Source organism: Monodelphis domestica, chromosome 4 (genome assembly GCF_027887165.1).
Source record: "Monodelphis domestica isolate mMonDom1 chromosome 4, mMonDom1.pri, whole genome shotgun sequence".
Taxonomy (NCBI): Eukaryota; Metazoa; Chordata; class Mammalia; order Didelphimorphia; family Didelphidae; genus Monodelphis; species Monodelphis domestica.
Window position 1 is genome coordinate 192955034 of NC_077230.1, and position 13594 is coordinate 192968627.

Here is a 13594-nt window from a genome sequence, read left to right on the forward strand (position 1 = left end):
TTTCTCAGCACCATTTGTCTAATTTGGCTTCTTCTCTTCTTTGGCAAAAGAACAGGGATAAGTAACTTGGATTTTGAAAGGTGGCCAAATAGTGTAAGTTCACTAGTTCCCCCGTCAAAGTTAGAATAAAACATAAAACACGTACCCATTTTGGCAAAAACTTTTAAATGCCAGAACGTTGTCAGCAGAAATTCTATGTAATGTTTTCTCAAAATAATGGAGAATATGCATCTTCTATTCTTAAATCAAGAATGCTAAATCATTAACATCTATGCCCAAGCACATTATACTTAGAGGAAATGCAAGTCTTTAAGTAAAAACTTTAGAATGTGTAGTCTTTTAGATGGTTATAAACAGCAGATTTCAGGGGCAACTAGCTAGCACAGGGACAGAGTGCCAGGCCTGGAGTCAAAAGGACCCGAGTCCAAATCTGAACCCAGACAATTCTAGCTATGTGATCCAGGACAAAACACTTAGCTCCAATTGACTAACCCTTGCCACTCTTCTATCTTAGAATTGATACTAAAGACAAAAGGTATGGGTTTTAAAAAATGAAGAAACAAAAAAAATCTAGCACATTTCTTGTCCCAATTACTAAAGTTTTGATTCACTGTCATCCAAAAGGAATTTCCTCCCCAGTCCTCAAATCTTATTACTTCAAACTATCCTAAAGAGTGATTAAAAGTGACCGCCAACTTAATCAATCCAGCAATTAAATATTTAAAATTTGAAAAAATTAAATCATTTAGAAAACACATATTTTTAACTGATTAACTACTTTTTCACTTTTACATAATAGGCAGATAGAACCATTTGCTTAAATGCTAGAGAAGAGCAAATGATTGTCCGTTTTATTTGTGCTGCCTCTTTATTCTACTCTGGAATGAATCAATAAATAACCATTAGTAAGTGTTTTCTATGTGCAAAGCATTGGGCTAAAATGGACTTCATTTTATTTTTATTTTAAAGATTGCGGAGTGTAGTGGTTAGGACCTCTGCTTTACAGACATAGAAATATGCTAAAGAAATGATGCTAAACAATTGCATCAAGAAGGAACACTTTGTTATTATTATTAATTATAATTATTTTTATAAATATTATTAAAATATATTTGAAGTAAAAAAATGGAAGGGAAGCTTCTATAAGGATTGCAGCATTTGAGATCCTCAAAACTAAGGAATTAACAGTGAAAATGGAAACCTGTTTCTCCTCCATTCCCTGAAGGCTTAAAGTCACTCTACACATTCATCAACAAAGCTTCCAATTTGTAGTACTTCAAAGTCAAAATCTGCTGAGGCACAGTGTTTCTACAACTTTGCAGCAGCAGAGCTCTTCCACATGTGTTTTTTTTTGCTCTGGAACCTCCAATCTGAATGTCACTTGGAGGTGATTGAGCAGTTACAAATTAAACATGCTTCCCAGTAACACATTTTCCCTTGAGGAGACACTAAGGAAGCTTTAAGAGAAAGTGGCATTCCATGCAACATGGTTCAAAAACAGCCACATCAGAAGATCATCTATATTGCTCAGCATCATTTTTATTTGCAAGGAATTCTATTTCAGCATCATCACATATACAACAAATAGAAAAATTTTCAAACTAAAACAATATACCTGCAAGCTATTTGCATCTCACTTCATTAATATTCCAAAACATCTCAATCAATTTTCTTATGTCTTCTAATGAAATAAAAAATGGTAACATGTAAACAATCACAGCTCACAGCAATTTGGACTTCCCTGTCCTTCTGATGATAAATGAAGGAAGAGCTTTGAACCACTTGCTTTCTTTTCCTCTAGAGTACAGACACTAGGCTCAGGGAAACCATTAAACAATTGGAGGTGTGAACTGATTCTGGCTTTCCACTTCATTAAATCATATATCATTTTTACATGTACGCCACTAAGCTATAAATCATGTAAGACAGAATGAGAGCTAATTAAAGGGTCAGCTAAGCATATAATTTTGAATGGCTATGCATCAGAAAACTAAGATTGACAATAAAATATGAAAAACCAGAAATATTCACCAACTAAAAAAGCATTTTCAAGTTGACACTTTAGCTAAGCAAAAAACTTGTATTTGAAGAAGAAAATTTACACTACACAACATTCTTATACAGTATTGAACTCTCATTGTATTTTATCTCAACATGCTTCTTCAATGTACATTTAGATTTGGCATTTTAAGATCAAGGAAATCTAATTCCCATTTCCACACACACACACACACAAAACGCATGCCTGCAAAATTCACTTCTGAGATGACTGTTGTTATGACTATATAAATATTGTTAGCATTTATATAAAATCTTTCTCATAAGACTATATCCTAGGGAAGTAAGTTAGTGGAAAGAATCATTACTTTTCAAGTGATAAAACGGAAACAAAGAAATACTGAGGAGGCCAAGGTCACTCACCAGGCCAGAAACTATTCTGGGAGCAATATCTGAAAATATGTCTTAAACTCTCCCCTGTCGTTTTCAATTTGCCAACTTTCAATGCTATGTCCATGAGAAATTGGGTGAGAGAAGGGAGCTGGCATTTAAGTTTTTATATTCTTATATTCCTCACAGGATAGGGAATTCCAGCTTTTAATAAAAACAACAAAAAATGGTATCTGCTCTCTTACTCTGAAATAAATATCATGCACATTTTTTCTTCTTTGAAAGTTCCTTATGCTCCATAATTTAAAAAAACAGACACAACCCTGCTAGAAATCTGGAAGACCAAAAAATAAGTTGGAAATGTGAAGACCTAAATACAATAAAAGAACTTCCTGTGGCTAATTAACTATGTCCCACTTTTTATAGCTTATTTAAATAGTTGTCAGATCCCACTATGAATTATGTAACCATAATTAAGACAGTGAAACTTTTAAGGTAATAAAAACCTGGACATTACTTCAATTCCTCCCAAACATAAGCTAGTGATTTTTGTTGCTTCTTTTTTTTCTTTTAGAATATATTTTTCATTCTCTTTGCATTGGGTAAAAAATGAAAATCAAAAATTAAAATCAGGTCTGAAAGAAACAAAGAGATACCAGCTCAAAATGCTATTGGATTTTTGTTGGATTTCCTCGGAGAACTATAGGATATTTCACTGAATTTAAGAGTTCTAAGGTACCACTGACATCATTTAATACAATTCCCCTATTTCACAAACTGAAGACCAGAGAGGCAAAATGTTATCTCAAATGAAATAATGCATTTAGGCTCAAACTCACATCTATTAGACTGGTCCAGATGAAAAGAGAGGAAAGTGACAAATGTTGGAGGGGCTGGGGTAAAGCAGAAACATTTATGTACTGTTGGTGGAGTTGGGAATTTGTTATTCTGGTCTGGAAAGCAATTTTGAACTATGGTCAGAAAATCATTAAATTGCTGCAGACCCTTTGGACCAGTTATATTAGACCTATACTCCAAAAATGTAAAAGGAGCCAAAGAATCTATATGTACAAAAATATTTATAGTAGCTCTTTTTATGGTGGCCAAAAATTAGAAAAGAAGGGAGTGTTCTATTTGGGAATAACTAAATAAATCATGATAAATAAATGCAATGAAATACAATATTGTGATATAAATTATGAAATAAACCATTTGGGAGGAAACTGGGAAGAACTTTACAAACTGATACAGAGTGAAATAAGTAGAACTATTTCTATACAATGTCCTATAGTGGAACTATAACTATACAATGTTAACAGTATTATATAGTAAAACACACTGAAAAACTTTAAAACTCTGATCAGTGTAATGATAAACTTCAAATCCAGAAGAATGAAGAAAACAACCCCACTCACCCCTTCACAAATAGATGATGAACTTAAAGTGCAGAAAGAGACAGATATTTTTAGACATGGTTAATGTGAGAATTTGTTTTTCCAGATTACATAGATATGTATTGAAGGATATATTGATATTTTTCATTTTGCTTTTAAAAATTTGTTTATGGAAGATGGTGGGAGGGAAAGGTTGATTTTTTAAATTATTACTTGAAAACAATAAACTAAAAAAAATAAGGAAAATAAATTACACACAATAGATATTCTTTAAAAATAATGTATATAAAATGTTTTATAAAATTTTAAGTGCTATATAAAAGTGAGCTGTAACTATTACTACCATTATCATTAATATTATACAAGTTCATTAAGTAGGAAGATGTAAAGGCAGGAACTAAAGTCAGGTTCTATGACTTTAAGTTTAATTCCCTCTGTACTATATAATGTGGTCTTATCACTTAGAGCACCTATCTTCACACTCTAAATAAAATTCTACTTTGTGTCATTACCATCTGTAATCTCTATTTCTAGTTATTCAAAGTCAATGGCATGGTTATTATTTGACAATGATATTGCTTTTGTGTATTCCTAAATCAATAAGAAGATAACAAATAGCTAAACTTCATTTATAATTCCACAGATTTTTGTCAGATTGAAGGTCATGCTGCAGTCTTTGTGCCTAAAGAGAAAGGAGAGAGAGTCCTGAATTTGGAGTCAGAAGATGTAGCTTCAAATTCTGACTCTGTCACTTATTAACTGTGTAATCTTAAGCAAAGCACTTTGTCTCTCTAAGTCTCAGCTTCCTGAACTACAAAATGAGGGCAATGGAATAGATCGGTGGCATCAAACTCAATGAAAAATGGGGGACACAATGATCCTTGTGGACCAGATATTGACTTAGTTTAAAAATGTAATTATCTGTACTTTATTGTATATTTATTTTGTGAAGTATTTCCTTATTATCTTTTATTCTAGTTTGGGCCAGACTTAGGAGTGTTTGGGGCTATGTCTCAAACACTTCTGGACTAAATTACTTCAAAGATCCTTTCTCACTCTAATTCTATGATCTTATGAGCCAAAGGACATGGGATGAAAAGAAATTGCTCAGATCTCTGAACCAGAAGGCAAGGTGAAAATAGAAAGAATCTTCTGGTCATCTCCTGAAAAAAAAAACCCTCAAAATAAAAACTCAGGCACATTATAGTCAAAATCCAAAGCTTATAAATAAAATAAAAACATTCCAAGCAAACAGAAAGAAAGGCATGAGGGAGTCACAGTTAAGATTACACTAAATTCAGCATATTTAGTTATAAAAGGAGCAAAGAGTTTGGAATGCAGAATGATAAAAAGGCAAAATATAAAGTACCGTAAATAAGAATAACTTCACCAGAAAAAAATCGAGTATAACCCTACAAGACAAAAATTAACCTCTAGTGAAATAGAAGGATTCCAAGTATTCTGAATAAACAGACCTGAATTAAATGTCAATTTGAAATACAAAAACAAGAATAAACATAAACATAAAAAGGTAAGTAGGAGTAAAAATCACTAGGAATTTAACAAGGATGAAGTGTTTACATTTTAATAGAGGGAAGTGATATGTGTTCCCTAAGAACTTTAGTACTATCAAGAAACAGTGAGTTCAATAAGAGGGAGGGAGTAGAGTGGTTCTGTTATGTTTTGATTATATTAAAATATGAAGGGAAAATAAATACATAAGTGTGGAAGAGAGAAAAGGTGAGAAAAGTTACCTCAAATAATTGTGATACTCATGTAGAAGACTGTGCAAGCAAAGAGAAAGGGGTGTCAAAGAGGAAAATACTGGAACCTCAATTTCATCTTAACTGGCCAAAGGGAAGAAGAAATAAAGCTTCCAGCAGGAGAGTGGAGCCAAGATAGAAGAATGAGTAGAAGAATGAAAGTCCAAATATCTCTGAAAATCCTTTCCAACCAACCTTAAAATGCAGCTTCAAAACAAACACTAGAGAGGCAGAACCAAAAAGGGGGACTAGAATCCTACTATATATTGTTTATCAGAAACACATTAGAAGCAGAGATACATACACAGAGTAAACGTAAAGGGCCATAGAAGGATCTGTTGGCTTCAGTTGAAGTGAAAAAAGCAGTGAGAGTAATAATCATCATCTCACATAAAGCAAAAATAAAAACAGATCTAATTAAAAGAGATAAAGAAAGAAATTATATCCTGATAAAAGGTTCCATTGACAATGAAGTAATATCAATGCTAAACATAGATGCACTAAATGGCACAGCACCCAAATTTTAAAGGACAAATTAAATGAGTTATAGGAAAAGAAACAGTAAAATTATACTTGTGAAGAACCTCAACTTACCCCTCTCAGAATCAAGTAAATCTAGCCAAAAATAAATAAGAAAGAAGTTAAGGTGAATGGAATTTTAGAAAAGTTAGATTTAATAGATCTCTAGGGAAAATCAAATGGAAATAAAATGGAATATATCTTCTCAGAAGTCCATGGTGCATACACAAAAATTGGCCATGTTATTAGAGCATAAAACCTCATGATCCTATGCAGAATAGCAGAAATAATAAATGTATCCTTTACAAAACATAATATAATAAAAATTATAATTGACAAAGGGCAAAAGAAAAACAAATTAAAATTAATTAGAAACTAAATAGTCTAACTGTAAGGAATGGGTACATCAAAGACCATAAAGAAATAATAAGCAATTTCATTGAAGATATTGACATCAGTGAGACAAAAATATCAAAATTTATGGGATACAGCCAAAGTAGGACTTATGGGAAATGTATGTCCTGAAATACTTATGTCAATAAAATAGAGAAAAAGTAGATAAATTAATTGGGTGCACAACTTAAAACGTCTAGAAAAAGAACAAATGAAAATTCTTCAATTAAAGACCAAATTAAAAATCCTGAAATTCAAAGAAATTAATAAAATGTAAAGTAATAAAACTATTGAACTAATAAATAAGACTAGGAGTTGGTTTATGAAAAAATGAATAAAGTAACCATTGGTTAATTTGATTTTAAAAAGGAAATAGATCAAATTATCAGTATCAAAAATGAAAAGGATAAAGTCACCAACAATGAAGAGGAAATTAAGGCAATCAATAGAAGGTATTATGTTCAATCATATGCCAACAAATCTGACAATCTAAGTGAAATGGATAAATATTTTTTAAAAATATAATCTGCCCAGATTAACAGCGGAGGAAAGAAAATAGTTAAATTACCCTATCCCAGAAAAAGAAATTGAAAAACCCATCAATAAACTCCTTAAGAAAAAATCTCCAGGGCTGGAGTGATTCATTAGTGATTTCAATAAAATATTTAAAGAATTAAGACCTATACCATATAAAGTATTTGGAAAACAAGTCAAGTAGGAGTGCTAACAAATTCCTTTTATGACACAAACATGATGCTAATACCTAAATTAGGAAGAGAAAAAATGGAGAAAGAAAATTATATACCAATTTCCTTAATGAATATATATGTAAAATTTTAAAGTAAAATACTAGCAAGGAGACTATAACAACATAGTATAAGGTTCATTCACTATGTCCAGGTAGGATTTATATCAGGAATGCAGAACTATTTCAACCTTATGAAAACTATCAGCATATTTGGCCATATCAATAAAAATTAGTAGAAATCACATAATTATCTCAGTAGATACAGAAAAAAACTTTTTTGACAAAATATATACTCATTCCTATTTTAAAAAACTAGAGAGTATAAATGGAGCTTTCCTTAAAATGTTAAGAGTAATCATCTAATAGTATCCCCTATCTGTAATGGTGATTAACTATAAACCTTCCTAATAAGATCATAGGTGAAGCAAGGATGCCCATTATCACCACTATTATTTCATAGTATACTAGAAATGGTAGTTATTGCAATTATAGAATAAAAATAAATTGAAGGAAATAAGATGGGCTATGAGAAAACTAAACTATTACTCTTTGTAGATGATATGCTGATATACTTAAGAGAATCAACTAAAAAACCTGTTGAAATAATTAACTTTGGCAAAGTTGCAGGATACAAAATAAAACCACATAAATCATCAGAATTTCTATATGTTACCAAGAAAGTCCAGGAGCAAGAGATAGATAGAGAAATTCTATTTAAAATAACTAGACAATGTAAAATACCTGGGAGACTACTTGTCAAGACAAAGACAGGAATTATATGAACACAATTACAAAACAGTTTTCACATAAATCATGTCATATCCAAACAATTGGAAAAATGTTAGTTGCTCATGAGTAGGCCAAGCCAATGTAATAAAAATGGCAATTCTATCTAATTAATTTTTTAGTGTTATACCAAACTACCAAAAAGTTATTTTAGAGATCTGGAAAAAATATCAAGAGAATTAATAAGAAAAAACTATGAAAAAAAGTTGGTTTAGCTGTATCAGCTCTCACAGCATACTATGAAATAGTAATCATCAAAACAATCTGGTGCTGGCTAAGAAATAGAATGCTGGAACAATGGAATAAATTAGGTACACAATATACAGTTATAAATGACCATAGCAATCTAGCATTTGATAAACCTGAAGATCCCATCTTTTGGGACAATAGCTCACTATATGACAAAGATTGCTGGGAAACAGTTTGACAAAAACTAAGTATAGACCAAGATAGGGTCAAATGCATATATGATTTAGAAATAAAGAATGATATTATAAACAAATTTACTTGTCAGATATTTGGATAAAGGAAGAACTTATGACTAACCAAGAACTAAAGAACACCGGGGTGTAAAATGAATAATTTTGATTATATTAAATAAAATAGTTTTTATATAAATAAAACTAATGCAATCAAGATTAGAAGGGAAATGACTGAGAAAAAAAATTTTACAGCAAATTTCTCTGATAACTTATTTCTCAAATATATAGAGACCGGAGTCTTATTTATAAAAATATCAGCCATTCCCCAACTGACAGTCAAAGGATATAAACAGGTAGTTTTCAGATGAAAAAATCAAAGCTATCTATTATTATTTGAAAAAATGTTCCAAAGCACTATTGACTAGAGAAATGCAAATTAAAACAACTCTGAGGTACCACCTCATACCTATTAGATAGTCTAATATGACAATAAGGGAAAAGTGATAAATGTTGGAAGAGATGTGGCAAAATTGGTACATTAATGCATTGTTAGCATCCTTGTGAACTGATCTGATCATTCTGCAGGGAAATTTGGAGTTATGCCCAAAGGGCTATGATATCATAAATACCCTTTGTTCCAGTAATACCACTACTAAGTCTGTGTCCCAAAGAGATAAAAAAAAAGAAAGGGGAAAAGCCCCACTTGTACAAAAATATTTATAGCAACTCTTTTTGTATTGGCAGAGTTGAAAATTAAGGCGATGTCCATCAACTGGGGAATGGTTGAACAAATTATGTTATATCATGGTGATGGAATATGATTGTTCTATAAGAAATGATGATAATGGGAATTTCAGAAAAGAACTGGAAAGATCTACATGAACTGTTGCAAAGTGCAGTGAGCAAAACCTGAAGAACACTGCACAGTAACAGAAATATTGTATGATGATCATCTGTGAAAGACTCAGTCATTCTGAGTTATACAATGATCCAAGATAATTCTGAAAGACTCATGACCAACATTTCTATTCACTTACAGAGGACGAACTGAAGGAGTTTGAGTGCAGATCCAAGCATACTATTTTTCACTTTAATTTTTTTGTATGTTTTTATGTTGGGGTTTTGGCTTTATATGAGTATTATTTCACAAAATGACCGATATGAAAATGTGTTTTGAATGATCAGAAATGTATAACCCAGACCAAATGGCTTACTATCACCAGGATGAGGGAGGGAGAAAATTTGGATTTTTATAATTTTGGAAAATGTGTATTAAAAATAATTAAAAGTAATTGGGGGAAAATAAAATATTTTTTAAATAATTAAAATAAAACTCTTAAAAAGGATGAAAGAATACATATATAGAATACATCATACACATACATAAAATTTAGTGGAAAAATATGTTTCTTTCAACAGTGAAACAAAAGAAAGAAGAGAAATGATAGGAAGTATAAAATCAGGGAAAGATTAGTAACAAGCCAATAATACATAACTGCAACATTAGGAAGTGATCTGTGATTGGGCTCTAGGTGAGCAAAGAAGAAATTGGCAAAGGAGTGGAAGCAAATTGCTTCAAGCCCAGAATACAGGTGCTAAGCATATTCATCACTCACCATCCTCTTGTTTATACAGAGGATGCAGGAACAAATAGAGGGCAAAGCATAAGAATATGGAAGGAAATGCACAATTAACAATCATAAGCAGAAATCTGAACAGGATGAAATCAATCAATAAATGGAAAAGTATAGCAGAATGGATTAGAAAGCAAAATCCGACAATATATTCTTTATAAGAAATACTGTATACTTTAGACATAAAGATTGACAGAGTTAAATAAAATTCTGGAATGAAATCCAATATGGTTTACTTATGTAAAAAAGATAAGTGAAGGACCATGAACTCAGAGCACATTAGCAAAACTAAACTTGATTAAAAACTGGGAAACTGTATTATGAAAAAGGTACAAAAATGAATTAATGACAGTTTTAAATATTAAAGTACCAAATGGCATGGCATCTAAATAGTTAGGGGAAAAGTTAAATGAGTTACACGGAAAAATTGAGTAAAAGCACAATAGTAGGAGATGTAAATATATTCCTTTCAGGTCAAGACCAACGTAACCAGAAAACCAGAAGTTAATGACTATAATAGGATTTTAGAAACCTTAGATATAAGAGACCTCTGCTGATCACTGAACAAATGGCAATACATATTTTTCAGTACTTTATGGCATTTTTACAAAAAACTTTATTCTTTTTTAAAGAATAAAAGTTTTAGGTGAAAAAATACCAGAAAAGGGGTCAGCTAGGTGGCTCAGTGAATTGAAAGCCAGATCCAGAGACGGGAGATCCTAGGTTCAAGTCTGGTCTCAAACACTTCCTAGCTGTGTGACCTTGGGCAAGTCACTTAATCCCCATTGCCTGTCCCTTACCACTCTTCTGCCTTAGAAGATACACAGTATTGATTCTAAGATGGAATGTTAGGGTTTAAAAAAAATACAGGAAAGCAGATATATTAATCTTTTACAGATCATAATGCAATAAAATGATATAACTGGCTACTGAAAAAATTAAAATTAACTAAATTTTAAACTAAATTAACTAGAAAGAAAATAATAATAAAGGATGGGTAGATCAAAGAAAAGATAAAATAAAATTTAACAAATAAACAATTTAATAATAAAGGATGGGTAGATCAAAGAACAAATAAAATAAAATTCAATAAATAAACAATTAAATAGAAATTATAAATAAATTCACTAAAATTAATGACAAAGAAACAGCATGCCAAAATTTGGGGATGCAGCCAAAACATTCCTTAGGGAGAAATGGATATCTCTAAACATTTTCAAAAATGAAAGGAAAGAATAAATTGGAAACACATTTTTTTTTAAATTAAATAAACAAAATTTAGAAATCCAATTAAATGCTAAAATAGAAATCCTGAAAAGCAAAGGGAAGAAGAATTTATAATATTATGAAGCAGAATTACAGAAAATTATTAGAAAACAATTTTAACTCCATACCAATATAACTGACAATCTAAATGAAATAGATGGCTATTTATAAGAATACAAAATGCACATTAACAGAACAAGGAATAAAGGATTTAAATAACCCAATTTTGGAAAAATAAACTGAACATAAATAAATTACCAAGGGGGAAAAATGGATGCCCAGGACTTATTTGTGAATTCTACCAAACATTTAATTAGTTGTTGGAAAAAAATACGAGAGATATGGTCCTACCAAATTCCTAATATGAATAGAGTCTAAACCAGGGAGAATAAAAACAGAGAAAGGAAACTATAAAACATGGAGTGAAATAGAACTATGCAGAAGAAAAAAATGTTTATCATATCAGTATAAAAATCTACTTTCAGTTGCATCCATTATTCAAAGCACAGATAAAACATATTTTAAGGAAATAGAAAATAAATGAAGTTAGGAAGAAATGTTTTCTCCTTTGAGCAAGGATGAACATAAACTATGAAAGCTATGGAATAGTTTCATTACTATTGTAGACCACCCTAAACTGTTGGCCGGGGGGGTGGGGGTGGAGCTGCAGATCCCAAAGAGCAAATGTCTGTAAGGGTTTTAATCCTAAACCCACAGACTTCTGGAAGATATTGTTCTCCACTCCCACTCCCCACACCCCACTTCTTAATACTGTGAGAAGATGGAGGGAACATGCTGAGATTTGGGGACTGGATCTGGAAGCTTGTAGACTAAAGAAGGGGAATGTTGCTATACACTCTGCTCCAGCAGAAATCATGAACTCTCATCTCCAGGTCACCTAATTGAGACATGGCAGAGGTTGCCACAGAAGGGTGGGAAAATGGCAGCCATTGTGCACTGTGGTCAGAAGCTTCATCCATGGATACAGCAACAGTGATCAGAACAAAAGGCAACTTTGATCCAGATATACCACTGCTGGGTTAATACCCCAAAGAGATCATAAGGAAAAAAACTTATACAAGAATATTCATAGCTGCACTCTTTGTGGTGGCAAAAAAATTGGAAAATGAGGGGATGCCCTTCAATTGGGGAATGGCTGAACAAACTATGGTACATGTTGGTGAGGGAATACTATTGTGCTCAAAGGAATAATGAACTGGAGGAATTTCATGTGAACTGGAACAGCCTCTAGGAATTGATGCAGAGCAAAAAGAGCAGAATCAGGAGTACATTGTATACAGAGACTGATACACTGTGGCACAATCGAATGTAAGAGCCTTTTCGACTAGCAGCAATTCAATGACCTGGGACAATCCAGAGGAACTTGTGAGAAAGAACACTATCCACATCCAGAGAAAGAACTGTGGGAGCAGAAACACAGAAGAAAAACAACTGCTTTATTACATGGGTTGATGGGGATATGTTTGGGAATGGATACTCTAAACAATCACCCTGGTGCAATTATCAATAATATGGAAATAGATCTTGATCAATGGCATATTTAAAACCCAATGGAATTGCTCATTGGCTATGGGAGGGTGGTGGAAGGAGGGGAGAGAAAGAACATGAATCATGTAACCATGGGAAATTTTTCTTAATTAATCAATTAAATATAATTGAAAAAAATTAAAATTAAAAAAAAAAGAACAAGAAGCAAGCCTCCAGCCTACTGAGAGCCTCCCAGGAGCAAATTCTAGAAGGTATGAACAGCATTGTCTTTCCATCCCACTTTCTTCTCCCTTCTCTCCCCATTCCCTCTCTTTAGAGAGCTGTGGGGGGAAAAAAGACAATTTCACATCAGAGTGTGCAAGGGGAATAGTTCTGAGAGTCCCTAGATCCTTTCATTTGTGATTGGAGAAGTACCAAGGTACAATTGGCTCTATAATTTGCACAAAAAGTAGAACTTTACATCTTGAATTCAAGTGTTCACTTAGGTTTGCCTTAGAAGAACAAATTGACAGCTATTACAGCTTCTGAATCTCTGAGTCTAAGTCCCTACTTCCCTCCCAAGGTGAAGGAAGAGCTATGAGTGAAGAGCCAGCTGGGCAAGCAGAAATAAGTTAGGATCTGTGAGGGTCTCAGCCTCATCCCCTTGTGCTCTAAAACAGCTCTTTTTAATATTTAGAATCCAAACTTCTCTCATATAAATAACACGTATAGGATAACTGGAGTCTTTCTTTTTAAAAATGAGGGACCATATTGCTTGCCATGTAACCTCATC

The 13594-nt window shown here is 32.3% G+C and overlaps 1 protein-coding gene across 2 annotated transcripts in view; it reads right to left on the bottom strand.

Annotated features, from left to right (window-relative positions):
- ZNF385B (zinc finger protein 385B) overlaps positions 1–13594 on the bottom strand; it is a 553635-nt gene that overhangs the window by 510677 nt on the left and 29364 nt on the right. The gene's annotated exons all lie outside the window — the stretch shown is intronic.